This window comes from Acipenser ruthenus, chromosome 10 (genome assembly GCF_902713425.1).
Source record: "Acipenser ruthenus chromosome 10, fAciRut3.2 maternal haplotype, whole genome shotgun sequence".
Lineage (NCBI taxonomy): Eukaryota > Metazoa > Chordata > Actinopteri > Acipenseriformes > Acipenseridae > Acipenser > Acipenser ruthenus.
The window spans coordinates 20,961,315-20,983,688 of NC_081198.1; the positions used below are offsets into that span (position 1 = coordinate 20,961,315).

Here is a 22,374-nt window from a genome sequence, read left to right on the forward strand (position 1 = left end):
GTGGACATTAGCTGGTTTTGGATTTATGGGGGCCACCTGCAACTTGCTGTCTTTGATCCTGATCTTCTTTCTTTTCCCCCCCTCATCTCTACCCTTTCTTTTCCCCACCCTCTGCTGGTTCTTCACTCCCTTCCCCTCCTTCTCACTCTCACTTTCACTGTCGCTTTCGCTTTCCTCCCCCACGGACTCAATCCTTATGGCGTCATAACGAGAGCCGAGGGGGAGTGCTGGTGCTGAGAGGGCCCTACTCAGGGGGGGGCCGCTGCTGGGTCCGGGCTCCCTCCCTGCCTCGTGTTCTGCATCAGAGGAGCTACTGGAGGAGCTAGATATTAAACTGATAAGAACAGATACTACACTTGATCTTAGCCAAAAGGCCGAGAAGCGATGGCGACTTGGCCCTTGCCCGGGGCCCCCCAGCCCAGACGGCACAGGGGGATTCAAAGGTGGGTGCAAAATTTCAAGCACAAGCAGACCCCCAAAAAACGGGCTGCTGCTTCCAGAGGGGAAATGTGCAATTTAAGCAGGAGAAAACAAAACAAAGCAAAAACACACACATAACACCAAAAACAAAACATAAACTGGCGGAGTGCGTCTTACAAATAGTCATGCCAAGCTGCTATGCTGTGCAAGGTGCCTTGGGTAACTACAACTGTGCCTCGCTGGCTGGCTGGCTTGCTAAGAAGGTCCTGGCATAGGGACATGTTCCACCACACTTGTCTGGTTAGCTGCATGCTCCCAGGAAACAACCTGCTGCTGTCTACATCATCACCACATGTGAATAAAAGAAAGAAAGACAGCAAGAAAGAAAGAGAGAAAGAAAGAGAGAAAGAGAGAAAGAAAGAGAGAAAGAAAGAAAGAGAGAAAGAAAAAAAAAGAAGTAAAACGGCGGGAAAACTTGCATCAACACTGGCACTCTCCCTCCAGCAGGGGTAGACAAAATGCTAACAGGAGAGATCCAGATCTGACTTTGACCAACGTTAGAGAAAGGTGTGCACCGTTCCCGGAGGTACTGCAATACCGGGCCGATGCGTGGAGTGGACGGAGCAAGCCCCTGTTCCATCTCCCGATTCCAAAAATCAATTTAATATATGGTCCCCTGATAGGGGACGTATCAGATATTAATACTCTTTTATTGAGATTTTACATTTTTTACATTTACACCCATTCGTTTTTTCATTCATTTTACATTTCTTTTAAAGATGACATTCATGCATACAGACATACATTTTGTTTTAAAAGCATTTAAAATACATTTAAAAACACCAAGACAATTGTGCTTTGTACATGGTTAAAACAGACACAGATTAAAATCAACATGAAAAAAACCTGTGCTGTTTTAAAAGTGACTGGAAAAAAAGAACCATCTATAAAAAACCAGTGCTTGTGAGGGCCGGGGAGTGCTCTCTAAAAAAGTGAACATAAACCTAGATCTAAAACAGGGACAGGGGAAAAGGGACAGTGTATAAACAGTGAGTTAAAATTCTAAAATTTTAAAACACTTAAAATGTAACTTTTAATAGTTTACATTAAAAATCTTAAAGATACATAAAACAAAACAAAACAAAATCAAATAAAACATTCAAATTAAATCAAAGGTCCATAAAACTGAAACAAAAAGACTACATAAAACCAGGGCACCGTTGAAAAACGGTCATGCCAGCTAAAAAGGGCGGAATGCTGGCATGACAAAATAAATAAAAGGCTTAGCGGTGCCCCGTAGTCCCGCTCCTAGGAGCTAGCGGTTCCAGTTTTTTCCTTTATTCCATCTTCACGTCCTGAAGTCCGGCGATCCTCCACTCCGCGCAGGCCTTGTCCTTCCCGAGGGTCCGGATGTCCAGAATTACAAAGTCCTTGATAAGAGTTTGTGCCCTTCTGGTCGTGGTGATAGTGTCTAGCTCCTGCTTGTGATAGACACAGACGTTACGGCCTTCCCACAGGATCTGCTTGACAACATTGATGACACGCCAAACGCACTTAGCTGTGCTGGTAGTGATTCCTCCCGCAGGCCCATAGAGCACAGTCTCAGCGGTCATCTTGGCCGTGTCAGCAAACCTGTTTAGGAAGACAGAGACAGAGAGCCAGACACTGCCAGCCACATCACACTCCCAGAAGATATGGGCTGGTGTTTCTCTCTTGCGGCACTTTGCATAGGGGCATGTTTCTACTTGGGCTAGTCCCCTCCTGAACATGAACGCTCGAGTGGGGAGTGCACTGTGGACGGTGTTCCATGCTATATCCTTCTGGACATTACTGAGGCAGCTGTGAGACACATTCTCCCAGATTTTTTGGCTTTGGGTGAGGGAGAAAGTAGCTACTTTTTCAATTTCCTGGGAACCGGCAAGATATTTAGTTACAGCCTTGTATTCCCAGGAGGCCAATTTTGCTTTATCTAAGCCCAATTTATATATAGTGTCCCTTAAGGTTCTATAATACAATGGGGGGTCCCAGGAGTACGGCACGGTGTTATCAATAGTGCAGAGGCCCAAGGCCCTGAGACAGGTGGCAAAATAGAAACGATTCATGTAACATACCTTCCTGTCCAGGGCCTGGATGTTCTTGATAGTTTGCGTGAGCCCCTGCACTCGGGTGAGCTGCACAACGTCCGGGACCCCCTTACCTCCCTTCTTGTCGGCTTTACTCAGGGTGGCTCGTTTTACCCTCTCCATCTTGCTGCCCCAGATAAAGCGGTGGATAATGCGGTCCACCACTTTTTTGGTGGTCCTGTCTGGGGGAAAGATTTTTCCTACATAAGAGAGGATGGGGAACAGTATAGACTTGGTTATTAATACTCTACCCGTCATTGTTAAGGATCTTGTGCTCCATCCGCCAATCTTTTTACGGACCTGGTTAATGGCCGCCGTCCAGCTCTGGGCCCCCGAGCTATTGTTCTCGAAAATGAGGCCCAGAATCTTGATTTTGTCCTTTTTGACAGGGTACATGTCCGACAGTTCCCTATCTACCTGCCAATTTTTAGACACGTAGACTTCGCTCTTGGACTTATTAATCACTGCCCCGGTCGCTGTGCAGTACTTCTCAAGGATATTACTAATCCGAGGTACCGACGATGTGTTGGTGCAAATGAGTGACACATCGTCCATATATGCTGTTGTTTTGACCTGGACCCCGTTGGATCCAGGCAGCTGGAAACCAGTTATATTGGTATCCCTACGAATTGCCTGCAGGAGGGGTTCAATGCACACGACATATAGCAGTGGGGATAGTGGGCAACCCTGTCTGACCCCTGACTGGATAGATATTTTACCAGTCAGGTGCCTGTTCACCAAGACTCGGGTACTAATGTTTGTATATATGGTTTTAACCCACTCCCTAAGTCCAGGAGCGAATTTCATCTGGTCCATCACTTTGTACATATATTCATGGCTTACCCTATCGAACGCCTTCTCCTGGTCAAGGTTGAACAGGCAGAGGGGATGGTTCCGTTCTCTAGAATAAGCCAGAATGTCCCTTGTTAACATTAAAATATCCGTGATGGACCTCCCTGGGACGCCACAAGCCTGGTCGGGGCCAATGACCAAAGGGAGGTGTACTTGTAGCCGGAGCATCAGAGCTTTGGCTAGTATCTTGTAATCCACGCAAAGGAGGCTGATTGGGCGCCAATTCCGTAGATCTTTAACTTCCCCTTTCTTATGAAGGAGAGTAATTACACTCTCCCGCATAGAAGGGCCCAACCGCTTCTCCCTGTAGACCGCTCTGTAGACCTCCGCTAAATGGACTTTTAGCGTGTCCCAAAAAAGATGGTAATACTCACCCGGGATGCCATCTGGACCTGGCGTCTTACCGGTGTTCATGGTCTTAACCGCCTGGGTGAGCTCCTCCAGCGTGAGTTCTGGGTCCTTCTCCTCCTCCTCGTCGTCCCGCACTGAGTCAGGCTCCAACTGGCTCAGGAACCACTCTATCAGGGTGTCATCTGTAGCTTTGATGTTATACAGGTCCCTATAGAAGTTCTCTACCACTTTTTTCACTCCCTCACTATCCTCTACTATCCTCCCCCTGCTGTCGAGCATGGAGGACATCAAGTGCCGCTTCTCCCTCGTTTTCTGGAAGAAGAAGCGAGTACACTTTTCGTCTTCCTCCATTTTTTGCACTTTTGCATTGTGCATGACCTTTCGTTGTTCCTCCCTACAAAGCACTGAAAGATCTAGCTTGGTCTGGGCTATCTCGTCGCTTACAGGGAACCCCCGAAGCTGAAGCAGGCTCAGACGCTGGAGGGCAGCATTCAGGTATTTATATTTGGCCCTCCTTTCTTTTGCTTTCCTCTTGCCTGCTGCTATGAAATAACCCTTAGTTCTCATTTTGACCATCTCCCACCACTCTATAGGGGAGTTGAATAGGTCACGCAAAGTGGTCCACTCAACAAGCCTGCTCTTATAGGCTGCAGCTATGGAGGGGTCATCGAGTAAGGAGGTGTTTAATTTCCAGACCCCTGACCCCATCTGGGAGGTCTGAGGGACCTGCAATGTTACCTGCAGGAGCCTATGGTCAGAGAAGAAGACGGCCTGGGTGTCTACTGCCGTCTTCGTAAGGGAGCTTGTATGTAGGACGAGATCTATACGGGAGAAGGAGGTCCCAGATGAGCTCACCCAGGTAAAGGGAGGCACCAGGTCCTTACCTGCATCACACAGGGAGAAATCAGATATTACGGAGGACAAAACTCTACTAGAGCGGTCGTTGCGTGGCCTGCTCCGGTCTACGTCCCTCAGAGCACAATTGAAGTCACCTGACACGATGACGGGTACGTTCCCCAGCAGGAGTGGACGCAGCTGTGGAAAAAATTGAACTCTTTCGTTTTGGTTAGTGGGTGCGTAGACATTGACCAGTCTGAGGGGAGTGTTGTTGTATGTCACATCCACGCTCAGAATTCTACCAGGTTCTACCTCCCTGCTGCTGCGGGAGGTAATAAATGGGTTTTTAAACAGGATACCTACTCCGTCGGCTCTGGCTATGTTGGAGCCCGACCAGAAGGAGTCCCCCAGGGTCCAACTCTCCTTCAGGTCCCTATAATCAGGGCTCGACGAAATACCACACTCCTGCAGAAAGATGAGATCTGCTTTCAAGTTAGCTAGATAGTTTAGTACATCAAATCTTTTTTGTGTCTCCCTGATGCTCCTGACATTAACAGACACACATATCAGGGCCATCAGGGTAGCTAACAAGAAAAGGAGTCGCTGCGTCCACCCCATAGCGACTATGATTGGGAGGTCGGGACACTCTTCCTACTCTTAGCTCTACGCTTGCTTCGAGGGGGCTTGGGCTTATTTGCAACTCCCATCACCCCTGAGAAGGTACTCACTGCTGCCTCGTCCAAGAAGGCACCGTCTTTATATGCACAGTACGTGGAGTTGTTGGGGCTATTCAACTCCCCACAAGGTAAGTCTGGTGGAACTTGCTCAGGGCCCCTCGGAACGTGTGGGTCAGCTTTGTCCTGGGGGGGGGTTATGACAGACAGCATTCTTTGGCTGTTACCGTCTGTTGAATTGGAGCTGTTAGCAGACTTCTGGCTTACCGCGTCCAGGGGTATTCCCATGTCCTCCAGTGCTGTATCTAGGAGGACCTCTAGGGGGCCCCTGGTTTTGCCCATACAAGGGAGGGGGTGCTTTGAAGGGAGGCCCTTCGCTTGAAGAGGGTCATTGCTACCGAGGTACTGCTGGTCAGGGAAGGTGTTGACCCCGACCTCTCCCTCGGTGCATTAGTGAACACCTCTTCTGCGAGGTGTGCTAGGGTTTGTGCCAACGACTGGGAAGGCTGGCTGGGGATGCCCTGGCTGGCTGCTACCTGCCCACTAGGCGGCAGTGTAGCCGTCCCACTCGCCTCCGTCTCTGCCTGCGAGGGCAAGACTGGGGACTTTGTGTGGACATTAGCTGGTTTTGGATCTATGGGGGCCACCTGCAACTTGCTGTCTTTGATCCTGATCTTCTTTCTTTTCCCCCCCTCGTCTCTACCCTTTCTTTTCCCCACCCTCTGCTGGTTCTTCACTCCCTTCCCCTCCTTCTCACTCTCACTTTCACTGTCGCTTTCGCTTTCCTCCCCCACGGACTCAATCCTTATGGCGTCATAACGAGAGCCGAGGGGGAGTGCTGGCGCTGAGAGGGCCCTACTCAGGGGGGGGCCGCTGCTGGGTCCGGGCTCCCTCCCTGCCTCGTGTTCTGCATCAGAGGAGCTACTGGAGGAGCTAGTGGAGTAGCTGTTGTACTCTCTCTCTGGGCTGGGGGAAGGGGTCCTCGTAAAACGGGACATGTCTCGGGGGCGGGGGGGTGAGGGGGGTGCTGGTGATGATGGTGGTGCTGGAGTCTGGGTCTTGGATACTGTTGGTGGTGATGTGGACTGATCTTTGTTACTTGCTCCCTCTTCCTGCTCAGGCCTAGGCTTGTTTGTGTTTGCCTTGCTGGCTCTGGCCATGTTGGCATAGGAAGAGGGGCAGTCCTTAAACAGGTGCCCCTTCTTTCCACACAAATTGCACTGCCTCTCTTCTCTGCAGTGGCTGGTCTCGTGGGGGGCGCCGCAGTTCCTGCACTTGACTACAGTACACGCGGCCGCCAGGTGTCCTAATTCCCCACATTTCCTGCAGAGTTTTGGCATCCCATTATAGAATACCAGCCCTCTGTTGGGCCCTAACACTATGGAGTTTGGAATGTGGCGGACGCCTCCAATGCCCGATGGATCAACATTAAGGCGTACCAGCCACTTTCTGGCTCCTGTCCAAACCCCATCTTCATCTGTAATTTTCCTCCCTTCTGATGACACCCTCCCATAGCGGTTAAGCCATGTTGTAATATCATAGTCGCTAACAGCCTCATTGAAAAATTGGACAGTAACAACTTTCATTTCTCTGTCTGTCAGTGCATCCACACAAAATTCTTTGTATGGAGCGAGATATTTATTCTCCCCCCAAAAGGACCACATTTCTTGTAACTTTTGGGGGTTCCTAAAACTGACCTCAAACACTTCCTTAAGCCCTGGCAATTTCACCAAACAATTCAAGTCAGAAGGGGAAAAACCCATACCCCTCTGAAGAATGGTCCGGCTGAACTCCAGTCTCGTCAGTCCTGGTTCCGTTTCCTCTTGCTGGGTCCTTGTGAAGCGCACCGCATTGTGCCTCCTAGTCTCCTGGGTTGGCCGGAACGCCATCCTTCAGCTGGCTCCTCCGATTGGGGTGGGAGAAGCCTCTGGACGTCCGGGTTGTCTCTCTCTACGGAAAAGAAACAACGTAAGCAGCAAATCTGGGCAGTTGAAGGAACTATTACTTTAGTCCCTGAGGAGATGGTCGCCTCGCAAGAGGGACCCCCTCCCCAGGTGAACGGTGTCCTTCCCTGGCGGAGTAGGGGGCGCTGCTTGGCACCGAGACCACGTAGGAAGAATCGTGGCTGTGACGCCTCCTCGGGGTCCGGGGCCGCCCTCTGCTCCTCCCAGATGGCGCCCTCTGCTGGGCGCCTGCTGCTCTCTCGGTCTGGATCTCGATTACAATCAAGGGCTGGGGATGAGGTCGTCTAGGTCATCAAAGGGTCCTCAAAGGTCGTCTGGATGGTAGGTCCTCCTTCTCTCTAACTCCAGGAACGTCTGGAAAAGCCTGAAAAAGAAAAAAACTGGAACCGCCTGAAAAAGAAAAAACTGCTCTCAACAGTCAACAAAATCTTGAAAGACCCTCGGCCTGGATTGGGCAAGCCAAAACCAGACTGAGCATTAGTCTTCCAAAAAGTTGCCGAGCTGAAGAAAGCCAGTCAAAAATAAAAAAAAATTCTGTTCCTCCTCACCCGAACAAACCTCTCACAGACCCTCGGAGGGAGCGGGCAATGCCACTACCCTCTAAGCCTTAGTCTTAGAAAGATTTATTCGAACTGAAGAGAATACTCTTTTATTGAGATTTTACATTTTTTTACATTTACACCCATTCGTTTTTTCATTCATTTTACATTTCTTTTAAAGATGACATTCATGCATACAGACATACATTTTGTTTTAAAAGCATTTAAAATACATTTAAAAACACCAAGACAATTGTGCTTTGTACATGGTTAAAACAGACACAGATTAAAATCAACATGAAAAAAACCTGTGCTGTTTTAAAAGTGACTGGAAAAAAAGAACCATCTATAAAAAACCAGTGCTTGTGAGGGCCGGGGAGTGCTCTCTAAAAGGTTCAAAAGTGAACATAAAACTAGATCTAAAACAGGGACAGGGGAAAAGGGACAGTGTATAAAACAGTGAGTTAAAATTCTAAAATTTTAAAACACTTAAAATGTAACTTTTAATAGTTTACATTAAAAATCTTAAAGATACATAAAACAAAACAAAACAAAATCAAATAAAACATTCAACGTAAATCAAATAAAAGTCCATAAAACTGAAACAAAAGACTACATAAAACCAGGGCACCGTTGAAAAACGGTCATGCCAGCTAAAAAAAGGGCGGAATGCTGGCATGACAAAATAAATAAAAGGCTTAGCGGTGCCCCATAGTCCCGCTCCTAGGAGCTAGCGGTTCCAGTTTTTTCCTTTATTCCATCTTCACGTCCTGAAGTCCGGCGATCCTCCACTCCGCGCAGGCCTTGTCCTTCCCGAGGGTCCGGATGTCCAGAATTACAAAGTCCTTGATAAGAGTTTGTGCCCTTCTGGTCGTGGTGATAGTGTCTAGCTCCTGCTTGTGATAGACACAGACGTTACGGCCTTCCCACAGGATCTGCTTGACAACATTGATGACACGCCAAACGCACTTAGCTGTGCTGGTAGTGATTCCTCCCGCAGGCCCATAGAGCACAGTCTCAGCGGTCATCTTGGCCGTGTCAGCAAACCTGTTTAGGAAGACAGAGACAGAGAGCCAGACACTGCCAGCCACATCACACTCCCAGAAGATATGGGCTGGTGTTTCTCTCTTGCGGCACTTTGCATAGGGGCATGTTTCTACTTGGGCTAGTCCCCTCCTGAACATGAACGCTCGAGTGGGGAGTGCACTGTGGACGGTGTTCCATGCTATATCCTTCTGGACATTACTGAGGCAGCTGTGAGACACATTCTCCCAGATTTTTTGGCTTTGGGTGAGGGAGAAAGTAGCTACTTTTTCAATTTCCTGGGAACCGGCAAGATATTTAGTTACAGCCTTGTATTCCCAGGAGGCCAATTTTGCTTTATCTAAGCCCAATTTATATATAGTGTCCCTTAAGGTTCTATAATACAATGGGGGGTCCCAGGAGTACGGCACGGTGTTATCAATAGTGCAGAGGCCCAAGGCCCTGAGACAGGTGGCAAAATAGAAACGATTCATGTAACATACCTTCCTGTCCAGGGCCTGGATGTTCTTGATAGTTTGCGTGAGCCCCTGCACTCGGGTGAGCTGCACAACGTCCGGGACCCCCTTACCTCCCTTCTTGTCGGCTTTACTCAGAGTGGCTCGCTTTACCCTCTCCATCTTGCTGCCCCAGATAAAGCGGTGGATAATGCGGTCCACCACTTTTTTGGTGGTCCTGTCTGGGGGAAAGATTTTTCCTACATAAGAGAGGATGGGGAACAGTATAGACTTGGTTATTAATACTCTACCCGTCATTGTTAAGGATCTTGTGCTCCATCCGCCAATCTTTTTACGGACCTGGTTAATGGCCGCCGTCCAGCTCTGGGCCCCCGAGCTATTGTTCTCGAAAATGAGGCCCAGAATCTTGATTTTGTCCTTTTTGACAGGGTACATGTCCGACAGTTCCCTATCTACCTGCCAATTTTTAGACACGTAGACTTCGCTCTTGGACTTATTAATCACTGCCCCGGTCGCCGTGCAGTACTTCTCAAGGATATTACTAATCCGAGGTACCGACGATGTGTTGGTGCAAATGAGTGACACATCGTCCATATATGCTGTTGTTTTGACCTGGACCCCGTTGGATCCAGGCAGCTGGAAACCAGTTATATTGGTATCCCTACGAATTGCCTGCAGGAGGGGTTCAATGCACACGACATATAGCAGTGGGGATAGTGGGCAACCCTGTCTGACCCCTGACTGGATAGATATTTTACCAGTCAGGTGCCTGTTCACCAAGACTCGGGTACTAATGTTTGTATATATGGTTTTAACCCACTCCCTAAGTCCAGGAGCGAATTTCATCTGGTCCATCACTTTGTACATATATTCATGGCTTACCCTATCGAACGCCTTCTCCTGGTCAAGGTTGAACAGGCAGAGGGGATGGTTCCGTTCTCTAGAATAAGCCAGAATGTCCCTTGTTAACATTAAAATATCCGTGATGGACCTCCCTGGGACGCCACAAGCCTGGTCGGGGCCAATGACCAAAGGGAGGTGTACTTGTAGCCGGAGCATCAGAGCTTTGGCTAGTATCTTGTAATCCACGCAAAGGAGGCTGATTGGGCGCCAATTCCGTAGATCTTTAACTTCCCCTTTCTTATGAAGGAGAGTAATTACACTCTCCCGCATAGAAGGGCCCAACCGCTTCTCCCTGTAGACCGCTCTGTAGACCTCCGCTAAATGGACTTTTAGCGTGTCCCAAAAAAGATGGTAATACTCACCCGGGATGCCATCTGGACCTGGCGTCTTACCGGTGTTCATGGTCTTAACCGCCTGGGTGAGCTCCTCCAGCGTGAGTTCTGGGTCCTTCTCCTCCTCCTCCTCGTCCCGCACTGAGTCAGGCTCCAACTGGCTCAGGAACCACTCTATCAGGGTGTCATCTGTAGCTTTGATGTTATACAGGTCCCTATAGAAGTTCTCTACCACTTTTTTCACTCCCTCACTATCCTCTACTATCCTCCCCCTGCTGTCGAGCATGGAGGACATCAAGTGCCGCTTCTCCCTCGTTTTCTGGAAGAAGAAGCGAGTACACTTTTCGTCTTCCTCCATTTTTTGCACTTTTGCATTGTGCATGACCTTTCGTTGTTCCTCCCTACAAAGCACTGAAAGATCTAGCTTGGTCTGGGCTATCTCGTCGCTTACAGGGAACCCCCGAAGCTGAAGCAGGCTCAGACGCTGGAGGGCAGCATTCAGGTATTTATATTTGGCCCTCCTTTCTTTTGCTTTCCTCTTGCCTGCTGCTATGAAATAACCCTTAGTTCTCATTTTGACCATCTCCCACCACTCTATAGGGGAGTTGAATAGGTCACGCAAAGTGGTCCACTCAACAAGCCTGCTCTTATAGGCTGCAGCTATGGAGGGGTCATCGAGTAAGGAGGTGTTTAATTTCCAGACCCCTGACCCCATCTGGGAGGTCTGAGGGACCTGCAATGTTACCTGCAGGAGCCTATGGTCAGAGAAGAAGACGGCCTGGGTGTCTACTGCCGTCTTCGTAAGGGAGCTGGTATGCAGGACGAGATCTATACGGGAGAAGGAGGTCCCAGATGAGCTCACCCAGGTAAAGGGAGGCACCAGGTCCTTACCTGCATCACACAGGGAGAAATCAGATATTACGGAGGACAAAACTCTACTAGAGCGGTCGTTGCGTGGCCTGCTCCGGTCTACGTCCCTCAGAGCACAATTGAAGTCACCTGACACGATGACGGGTACGTTCCCCAGCAGGAGTGGACGCAGCTGTGGAAAAAATTGAACTCTTTCGTTTTGGTTAGTGGGTGCGTAGACATTGACCAGTCTGAGGGGAGTGTTGTTGTATGTCACATCCACGCTCAGAATTCTACCAGGTTCTACCTCCCTGCTGCTGCGGGAGGTAATAAATGGGTTTTTAAACAGGATACCTACTCCGTCGGCTCTGGCTATGTTGGAGCCCGACCAGAAGGAGTCCCCCAGGGTCCAACTCTCCTTCAGGTCCCTATAATCAGGGCTCGACGAAATACCACACTCCTGCAGAAAGATGAGATCTGCTTTCAAGTTAGCTAGATAGTTTAGTACATCAAATCTTTTTTGTGTCTCCCTGATGCTCCTGACATTAACAGACACACATATCAGGGCCGTCAGGGTAGCTAACAAGAAAAGGAGTCGCTGCGTCCACCCCATAGCGACTATGATTGGGAGGTCGGGACACTCTTCCTACTCTTAGCTCTACGCTTGCTTCGAGGGGGCTTGGGCTTATTTGCAACTCCCATCACCCCTGAGAAGGTACTCACTGCTGCCTCGTCCAAGAAGGCACCGTCTTTATATGCACAGTACGTGGAGTTGTTGGGGCTATTCAACTCCCCACAAGGTAAGTCTGGTGGAACTTGCTCAGGGCCCCTCGGAACGTGTGGGTCAGCTTTGTCCTGGGGGGGGGTTATGACAGACAGCATTCTTTGGCTGTTACCGTCTGTTGAATTGGAGCTGTTAGCAGACTTCTGGCTTACCGCGTCCAGGGGTATTCCCATGTCCTCCAGTGCTGTATCTAGGAGGACCTCTAGGGGGCCCCTGGTTTTGCCCATACAAGGGAGGGGGTCAAGGATGCTTTGAAGGGAGGCCCTTCGCTTGAAGAGGGTCATTGCTACCGAGGTACTGCTGGTCAGGGAAGGTGTTGACCCCGACCTCTCCCTCGGTGCATTAGTGAACACCTCTTCTGCGAGGTGTGCTAGGGTATGTGCCAACAACTGGGAAGGCTGGCTGGGGATGCCCTGGCTGGCTGCTACCTGCCCACTAGGCGGCAGTGTAGCCGTCCCACTCGCCTCCGTCTCTGCCTGCGAGGGCAAGACTGGGGACTTTGTGTGGACATTAGCTGGTTTTGGATCTATGGGGGCCACCTGCAACTTGCTGTCTTTGATCCTGATCTTCTTTCTTTTCCCCCCCTCGTCTCTACCCTTTCTTTTCCCCACCCTCTGCTGGTTCTTCACTCCCTTCCCCTCCTTCTCACTCTCACTTTCACTGTCGCTTTCGCTTTCCTCCCCCACGGACTCAATCCTTATGGCGTCATAACGAGAGCCGAGGGGGAGTGCTGGCGCTGAGAGGGCCCTACTCAGGGGGGGGCCGCTGCTGGGTCCGGGCTCCCTCCCTGCCTCGTGTTCTGCATCAGAGGAGCTACTGGAGGAGCTAGTGGAGTGGCTGTTGTACTCTCTCTCTGGGCTGGGGGAAGGGGTCCTCGTAAAACGGGACATGTCTCGGGGGCGGGGGGGTGAGGGGGGTGCTGGTGATGATGGTGGTGCTGGAGTCTGGGTCTTGGATACTGTTGGTGGTGATGTGGACTGATCTTTGTTACTTGCTCCCTCTTCCTGCTCAGGCCTAGGCTTGTTCGTGTTTGCCTTGCTGGCTCTGGCCATGTTGGCATAGGAAGAGGGGCAGTCCTTAAACAGGTGCCCCTTCTTTCCACACAAATTGCACTGCCTCTCTTCTCTGCAGTGGCTGGTCTCGTGGGAGGCGCCGCAGTTCCTGCACTTGACTACAGTACACGCGGCCGCCAGGTGTCCTAATTCCCCACATTTCCTGCAGAGTTTTGGCATCCCATTATAGAATACCAGCCCTCTGTTGGGCCCTAACACTATGGAGTTTGGAATGTGGCGGACGCCTCCAATGCCCGATGGATCAACATTAAGGCGTACCAGCCACTTTCTGGCTCCTGTCCAAACCCCATCTTCATCTGTAATTTTCCTCCCTTCTGATGACACCCTCCCATAGCGGTTAAGCCATGTTGTAATATCATAGTCGCTAACAGCCTCATTGAAAAATTGGACAGTAACAACTTTCATTTCTCTGTCTGTCAGTGCATCCACACAAAATTCTTTGTATGGAGCGAGATATTTATTCTCCCCCCAAAAGGACCACATTTCTTGTAACTTTTGGGGGTTCCTAAAACTGACCTCAAACACTTCCTTAAGCCCTGGCAATTTCACCAAACAATTCAAGTCAGAAGGGGAAAAACCCATACCCCTCTGAAGAATGGTCCGGCTGAACTCCAGTCTCGTCAGTCCTGGTTCCGTTTCATCTTGCTTGTTTCTTTTGAAGCGCACCGCATTGTGCCTCCTGGTCTCCTGGGTTGGCCGGAACGCCATCCTTCAGCTGGCTCCTCCGATTGGGGTGGGAGAAGCCTCTGGACGTCCGGGTTGTCTCTCTCTACGGAAAAGAAACAACGTAAGCAGCAAATCTGGGCAGTTGAAGGAACTATTACTTTAGTCCCTGAGGAGATGGTCGCCTCGCAAGAGGGACCCCCTCCCCAGGTGAACGGTGTCCTTCCCTGGCGGAGTAGGGGGCGCTGCTTGGCACCGAGACCACGTAGGAAGAATCGTGGCTGTGACGCCTCCTCGGGGTCCGGGGCCGCCCTCTGCTCCTCCCAGATGGCACCCTCTGCTGGGCGCCTACTGCTCTCTCGGTCTGGATCTCGATTACAATCAAGGGCTGGGGATGAGGTCGTCTAGGTCATCAAAGGGTCCTCAAAGGTCGTCTGGATGGTAGGTCCTCCTTCTCTCTAACTCCAGGAACGTCTGGAAAAGCCTGAAAAAGAAAAAAACTGGAACCGCCTGAAAAAGAAAAAACTGCTCTCAACAGTCAACAAAATCTTGAAAGACCCTCGGCCTGGATTGGGCAAGCCAAAACCAGACTGAGCATTAGTCTTCCAAAAAGTTGCCGAGCTGAAGAAAGCCAGTCAAAAATAAAAAAAAAATTCTGTTCCTCCTCACCCGAACAAACCTCTCACAGACCCTCGGAGTGAGCGGGCAATGCCACTACCCTCTAAGCCTTAGTCTTAGAAAGATTTATTCGAACTGAAGAGAAGCCAGAGTATATGGCTGGCTAAGAAGGACCTGGCATAGGGACATGTTCCACCACACTTGTCTGGTTAGCTGCATGCTCCCAGGAAACAAACTGCTGCTGTCTACATCATCACCACATGTGAATAAAAGAAAGAAAGACAGCAAGAAAGAAAGAGAGAAAGAAAGAGAGAAAGAGAGAAAGAAAGAGAGAAAGAAAGAAAGAAAAAAAAAGAAGTAAAACGGCGGGAAAACTTGCATCAACACTGGCACTCTCCCTCCAGCAGGGGTAGACAAAATGCTCACAGGAGAGATCCAGATCTGACTTTGACCAACGTTAGAGAAAGGTGTGCACCGTTCCCGGAGGTACTGCAATACCGGGCCGATGCGTGGAGTGGACGGAGCAAGCCCCTGTTCCATCTCCCGATTCCAAAAATCAATTTAATATATGGTCCCCTGATAGGGGACGTATCAGATATTAAACTGATAAGAACAGATACTACACTTGATCTTAGCCAATAGGCCGAGAAGCGATGGCGACTTGGCCCATGCCCGGGGCCCCCCAGCCCGGACGGCACAGGGGGATTCAAAGGTGGGTGCAAAATTTCAAGCACAAGCAGACCCCAAAAAAACGGGCTGCTGCTTCCAGAGGGGAAATGTGCAATTTAAGCAGGAGAAAACAAAACAAAGCAAAAACACACACATAACACCAAAAACAAATCATAAACTGGCGGAGTGCGTCTTACAAATAGTCATGCCAAGCTGCTATGCTGTGCAAGGTGCCTTGGGTAACTACAACTGTGCCTCGCTGGCTGGCTGGCTTGCTAAGAAGGTCCTGGCATAGGGACATGTTCCACCACACTTGTCTGGTTAGCTGCATGCTCCCAGGAAACAACCTGCTGCTGTCTACATCATCACCACATGTGAATAAAAGAAAGAAAGACAGCAAGAAAGAAAGAGAGAAAGAAAGAGAGAAAGAGAGAAAGAAAGAGAGAAAGAAAGAAAGAAAAAAAAAGAAGTAAAACGGCGGGAAAACTTGCATCAACACTGGCACTCTCCCTCCAGCAGGGGTAGACAAAATGCTCACAGGAGAGATCCAGATCTGACTTTGACCAACGTTAGAGAAAGGTGTGCACCGTTCCCGGAGGTACTGCAATACCGGGCCGATGCGTGGAGTGGACGGAGCAAGCCCCTGTTCCATCTCCCGATTCCAAAAATCAATTTAATATATGGTCCCCTGATAGGGGACGTATCAGATATTAAACTGATAAGAACAGATACTACACTTGATCTTAGCCAAAAGGCCGAGAAGCGATGGCGACTTGGCCCTTGCCCGGGGCCCCCCAGCCCGGACGGCACAGGGGGATTCAAAGGTGGGTGCAAAATTTCAAGCACAAGCAGACCCCAAAAAAACGGGCTGCTGCTTCCAGAGGGGAAATGTGCAATTTAAGCAGGAGAAAACAAAACAAAGCAAAAACACACACATAACACCAAAAACAAAACATAAACTGGCGGAGTGCGTCTTACAAATAGTCATGCCAAGCTGCTATGCTGTGCAAGGTGCCTTGGGTAACTACAACTGTGCCTCGCTGGCTGGCTGGCTTGCTAAGAAGGTCCTGGCATAGGGACATGTTCCACCACACTTGTCTGGTTAGCTGCATGCTCCCAGGAAACAACCTGCTGCTGTCTACATCATCACCACATGTGAATAAAAGAAAGAAAGACAGCAAGAAAGAAAGAGAGAAAGAGAGAAAGAGAGAAAGAAAGAGAGAAAGAAAGAAAGAGAGAAAGAAAAAAAAAGAAGTAAAACGGCGGGAAAACTTGCATCAACACTGGCACTCTCCCTCCAGCAGGGGTAGACAAAATGCTCACAGGAGAGATCCAGATCTGACTTTGACCAACGTTAGAGAAAGGTGTGCACCGTTCCCGGAGGTACTGCAATACCGGGCCGATGCGTGGAGTGGACGGAGCAAGCCCCTGTTCCATCTCCCGATTCCAAAAATCAATTTAATATATGGTCCCCTGATAGGGGACGTATCAGATATTAAACTGATAAGAACAGATACTACACTTGATCTTAGCCAAAAGGCCGAGAAGCGATGGCGAATTGGCCCTTGCCCGGGGCCCCCCAGCCCGGACGGCACAGGGGGATTCAAAGGTGGGTGCAAAATTCCAAGCACAAGCAGACCCCCAAAAAACGGGCTGCTGCTTCCAGAGGGGAAATGTGCAATTTAAGCAGGAGGAAACAAAACAAAGCAAAAACACACACATAACACCAAAAACAAAACATAAACTGGCGGAGTGCGTCTTACAAATAGTCATGCCAAGCTGCTATGCTGTGCAAGGTGCCTTGGGTAACTACAACTGTGCCTCGCTGGCTGGCTGGCTTGCTAAGAAGGTCCTGGCATAGGGACATGTTCCACCACACTTGTCTGGTTAGCTGCATGCTCCCAGGAAACAACCTGCTGCTGTCTACATCATCACCACATGTGAATAAAAGAAAGAAAGACAGCAAGAAAGAAAGAGAGAAAGAAAGAGAGAAAGAGATTTTACATTTTTTACATTTACACCCATTCGTTTTTTTCATTCATTTTACATTTCTTTTAAAGATGACATTCATGCATACAGACATACATTTTGTTTTAAAAGCATTTAAAATACATTTAAAAACACCAAGACAATTGTGCTTTGTACATGGTTAAAACAGACACAGATTAAAATCAACATGAAAAAAACCTGTGCTGCTTTAAAAGTGACTGGAAAAAAAGAACCATCTATAAAAAACCAGTGTTTGTGAGGGCCGGGGAGTGCTCTCTAAAAAAGTTCAAAAGTGAACATAAAACTAGATCTAAAACAGGGACAGGGGAAAAGGGACAGTGTATAGAACAGTGAGTTAAAATTCTAAAATTTTAAAACACTTAAAATGTAACTTTTAATAGTTTACATTAAAAATCTTAAAGATACATAAAACAAAACAAAACAAAATCAAATAAAACATTCAACGTAAATCAAATAAAAGTCCATAAAACTGAAACAAAAAGACTACATAAAACCAGGGCACCGTTGAAAAAACGGTCATGCCAGCTAAAAAGGGCGGAATGCTGGCATGACAAAATAAATAAAAGGCTTAGCGGTGCCCCGTAGTCCCGCTCCTAGGAGCTAGCGGTTCCAGTTTTTTCCTTTATTCCATCTTCACGTCCTGAAGTCCGGCGATCCTCCACTCCGCGCAGGCCTTGTCCTTCCCGAGGGTCCGGATGTCCAGAATTACAAAGTCCTTGATAAGAGTTTGTGCCCTTCTGGTCGTGGTGATAGTGTCTAGCTCCTGCTTGTGATAGACACAGACGTTACGGCCTTCCCACAGGATCTGCTTGACAACATTGATGACACGCCAAACGCACTTAGCTGTGCTGGTATCGATTCCTCCCGCAGGCCCATAGAGCACAGTCTCAGTGGTCATCTTGGCCGTGTCAGCAAACCTGTTTAGGAAGACAGAGACAGAGAGCCAGACACTGCCAGCCACATCACACTCCCAGAAGATATGGGCTGGTGTTTCTCTCTTGCGGCACTTTGCATAGGGGCATGTTTCTACTTGGGCTAGTCCCCTCCTGAACATGAACGCTCGAGTGGGGAGTGCACTGTGGACGGTGTTCCATGCTATATCCTTCTGGACATTACTGAGGCAGCTGTGAGACACATTCTCCCAGATTTTTTGGCTTTGGGTGAGGGAGAAAGTAGCTACTTTTTCAATTTCCTGGGAACCGGCAAGATATTTAGTTACAGCCTTGTATTCCCAGGAGGCCAATTTTGCTTTATCTAAGCCCAATTTATATATAGTGTCCCTTAAGGTTCTATAATACAATGGGGGGTCCCAGGAGTACGGCACGGTGTTATCAATAGTGCAGAGGCCCAAGGCCCTGAGACAGGTGGCAAAATAGAAACGATTCATGTAACATACCTTCCTGTCCAGGGCCTGGATGTTCTTGATAGTTTGCGTGAGCCCCTGCACTCGGGTGAGCTGCACAACGTCCGGGACCCCCTTACCTCCCTTCTTGTCGGCTTTACTCAGGGTGGCTCGCTTTACCCTCTCCATCTTGCTGCCCCAGATAAAGCGGTGGATAATGCGGTCCACCACTTTTTTGGTGGTCCTGTCTGGGGGAAAGATTTTTCCTACATAAGAGAGGATGGGGAACAGTATAGACTTGGTTATTAATACTCTACCCGTCATTGTTAAGGATCTTGTGCTCCATCCGCCAATCTTTTTACGGACCTGGTTAATGGCCGCCGTCCAGCTCTGGGCCCCCGAGCTATTGTTCTCGAAAATGAGGCCCAGAATCTTGATTTTGTCCTTTTTGACAGGGTACATGTCCGACAGTTCCCTATCTACCTGCCAATTTTTAGACACGTAGACTTCGCTCTTGGACTTATTAATCACTGCCCCGGTCGCCGTGCAGTACTTCTCAAGGATATTACTAATCCGAGGTACCGACGATGTGTTGGTGCAAATGAGTGACACATCGTCCATATATGCTGTTGTTTTGACCTGGACCCCGTTGGATCCAGGCAGCTGGAAACCAGTTATATTGGTATCCCTACGAATTGCCTGCAGGAGGGGTTCAATGCACACGACATATAGCAGTGGGGATAGTGGGCAACCCTGTCTGACCCCTGACTGGATAGATATTTTACCAGTCAGGTGCCTGTTCACCAAGACTCGGGTCCAGTCCAGGAGCGAATTTCATCTGGTCCATCACTTTGTACATATATTCATGGCTTACCCTATCGAACGCCTTCTCCTGGTCAAGGTTGAACAGGCAGAGGGGATGGTTCCGTTCTCTAGAATAAGCCAGAATGTCCCTTGTTAACATTAAAATATCCGTGATGGACCTCCCTGGGACGCCACAAGCCTGGTCGGGGCCAATGACCAAAGGGAGGTGTACTTGTAGCCGGAGCATCAGAGCTTTGGCTAGTATCTTGTAATCCACGCAAAGGAGGCTGATTGGGCGCCAATTCCGTAGATCTTTAACTTCCCCTTTCTTATGAAGGAGAGTAATTACACTCTCCCGCATAGAAGGGCCCAACCGCTTCTCCCTGTAGACCGCTCTGTAGACCTCCGCTAAATGGACTTTTAGCGTGTCCCAAAAAAGATGGTAATACTCACCCGGGATGCCATCTGGACCTGGCGTCTTACCGGTGTTCATGGTCTTAACCGCCTGGGTGAGCTCCTCCAGCGTGAGTTCTGGGTCCTTCTCCTCCTCCTCGTCGTCCCGCACTGAGTCAGGCTCCAACTGGCTCAGGAACCACTCTATCAGGGTGTCATCTGTAGCTTTGATGTTATATAGGTCCCTATAGAAGTTCTCTACCACTTTTTTCACTCCCTCACTATCCTCTACTATCCTCCCCCTGCTGTCGAGCATGGAGGACATCAAGTGCCGCTTCTCCCTCGTTTTCTGGAAGAAGAAGCGAGTACACTTTTCGTCTTCCTCCATTTTTTGCACTTTTGCATTGTGCATGACCTTTCGTTGTTCCTCCCTACAAAGCACTGAAAGATCTAGCTTGGTCTGGGCTATCTCGTCGCTTACAGGGAACCCCCGAAGCTGAAGCAGGCTCAGATGCTGGAGGGCAGCATTCAGGTGTTTATATTTGGCCCTCCTTTCTTTTGCTTTCCTCTTGCCTGCTGCTATGAAATAACCCTTAGTTCTGATTTTGACCATCTCCCACCACTCTATAGGGGAGTTGAATAGGTCACGCAAAGTGGTCCACTCAACAAGCCTGCTCTTATAGGCTGCAGCTATGGAGGGGTCATCGAGTAAGGAGGTGTTTAATTTCCAAACCCCTGACCCCATCTGGGAGGTCTGAGGGACCTGCAATGTTACCTGCAGGAGCCTATGGTCAGAGAAGAAGACGGCCTGGGTGTCTACTGCCGTCTTCGTAAGGGAGCTGGTATGCAGGACGAGATCTATACGGGAGAAGGAGGTCCCAGATGAGCTCACCCAGGTAAAGGGAGGCACCAGGTCCTTACCTGCATCACACAGGGAGAAATCAGATATTACGGAGGACAAAACTCTACTAGAGCGGTCGTTGCGTGGCCTGCTCCGGTCTACGTCCCTCAGAGAACAATTGAAGTCACCTGACACGATGACGGGTACGTTCCCCAGCAGGAGTGGACGCAGCTGTGGAAAAAATTGAACTCTTTCGTTTTGGTTAGTGGGTGCGTAGACATTGACCAGTCTGAGGGGAGTGTTGTTGTATGTCACATCCACGCTCAGAATTCTACCAGGTTCTACCTCCCTGCTGCTGCGGGAGGTAATAAATGGGTTTTTAAACAGGATACCTACTCCGTCGGCTCTGGCTATGTTGGAGCCCGACCAGAAGGAGTCCCCCAGGGTCCAACTCTCCTTCAGGTCCCTATAATCAGGGCTCGACGAAATACCACACTCCTGCAGAAAGATGAGATCTGCTTTCAAGTTAGCTAGATAGTTTAGTACATCAAATCTTTTTTGTGTCTCCCTGATGCTCCTGACATTAACAGACACACATATCAGGGCCATCAGGGTAGCTAACAAGAAAAGGAGTCGCTGCGTCCACCCCATAGCGACTATGATTGGGAGGTCGGGACACTCTTCCTACTCTTAGCTCTACGCTTGCTTCGAGGGGGCTTGGGCTTATTTGCAACTCCCATCACCCCTGAGAAGGTACTCACTGCTGCCTCGTCCAAGAAGGCACCGTCTTTATATGCACAGTACGTGGAGTTGTTGGGGCTATTCAACTCCCCACAAGGTAAGTCTGGTGGAACTTGCTCAGGGCCCCTCGGAACGTGTGGGTCAGCTTTGTCCTGGGGGGGGGGTTATGACAGACAGCATTCTTTGGCTGTTACCATCTGTTGAATTGGAGCTGTTAGCAGACTTCTGGCTTACCGCGTCCAGGGGTATTCCCATGTCCTCCAGTGCTGTATCTAGGAGGACCTCTAGGGGGCCCCTGGTTTTGCCCATACAAGGGAGGGGGTCAAGGATGCTTTGAAGGGAGGCCCTTCGCTTGAAGAGGGTCATTGCTACAGAGGTACTGCTGGTCAGGGAAGGTGTTGACCCCGACCTCTCCCTCGGTGCATTAGTGAACACCTCTTCTGCGAGGTGTGCTAGGGTTTGTGCCAACGACTGGGAAGGCTGGCTGGGGATGCCCTGGCTGGCTGCTACCTGCCCACTAGGCGGCAGTGTAGCCGTCCCACTCGCCTCCGTCTCTGCCTGCGAGGGCAAGACTGGGGACTTTGTGTGGACATTAGCTGGTTTTGGATCTATGGGGGCCACCTGCAACTTGCTGTCTTTGATCCTGATCTTCTTTCTTTTCCCCCCCTCGTCTCTACCCTTTCTTTTCCCCACCCTCTGCTGGTTCTTCACTCCCTTCCCCTCCTTCTCACTCTCACTTTCACTGTCGCTTTTGCTTTCCTCCCCCACGGACTCAATCCTTATGGCGTCATAACGAGAGCCGAGGGGGAGTGCTGGCGCTGAGAGGGCCCTACTCAGGGGGGGGCCGCTGCTGGGTCCGGGCTCCCTCCCTGACTCGTGTTCTGCATCAGAGGAGCTACTGGAGGAGCTAGTGGAGTGGCTGTTGTACTCTCTCTCTGGGCTGGGGGAAGGGGTCCTCGTAAAACGGGACATGTCTCGGGGGCGGGGGGGTGAGGGGGTGCTGGTGATGATGGTGGTGCTGGAGTCTGGGTCTTGGATACTGTTGGTGGTGATGTGGACTGATCTTTGTTACTTGCTCCCTCTTCCTGCTCAG

General features: G+C 49.6%; 3 non-coding genes and 2 pseudogenes across 3 annotated transcripts; all 5 read right to left on the minus strand.

Moving 5' to 3' along the window:
- Nucleotides 1–289: 289 nt before the first annotated feature.
- Nucleotides 290–386, minus strand: LOC131738814 (U2 spliceosomal RNA; annotated as a pseudogene).
- A 598-nt stretch (nt 387–984) lies between these two features.
- On the minus strand, nt 985–1,139 carry LOC131738651 (U2 spliceosomal RNA; annotated as a pseudogene).
- A 13,806-nt stretch (nt 1,140–14,945) lies between these two features.
- Nucleotides 14,946–15,136, minus strand: LOC131739300 (U2 spliceosomal RNA). Its single transcript, XR_009330468.1, has one exon. It is a non-coding gene; the product is annotated as a U2 spliceosomal RNA (small nuclear RNA).
- A 590-nt stretch (nt 15,137–15,726) lies between these two features.
- Nucleotides 15,727–15,917, minus strand: LOC131738492 (U2 spliceosomal RNA). The gene has a single exon (XR_009329996.1). It is a non-coding gene; the product is annotated as a U2 spliceosomal RNA (small nuclear RNA).
- Nucleotides 15,918–16,511: 594 nt separating this feature from the next.
- Nucleotides 16,512–16,702, minus strand: LOC131738503 (U2 spliceosomal RNA). The gene has a single exon (XR_009329998.1). It is a non-coding gene; the product is annotated as a U2 spliceosomal RNA (small nuclear RNA).
- Between the last annotated feature and the right edge of the window lie 5,672 nt (nt 16,703–22,374).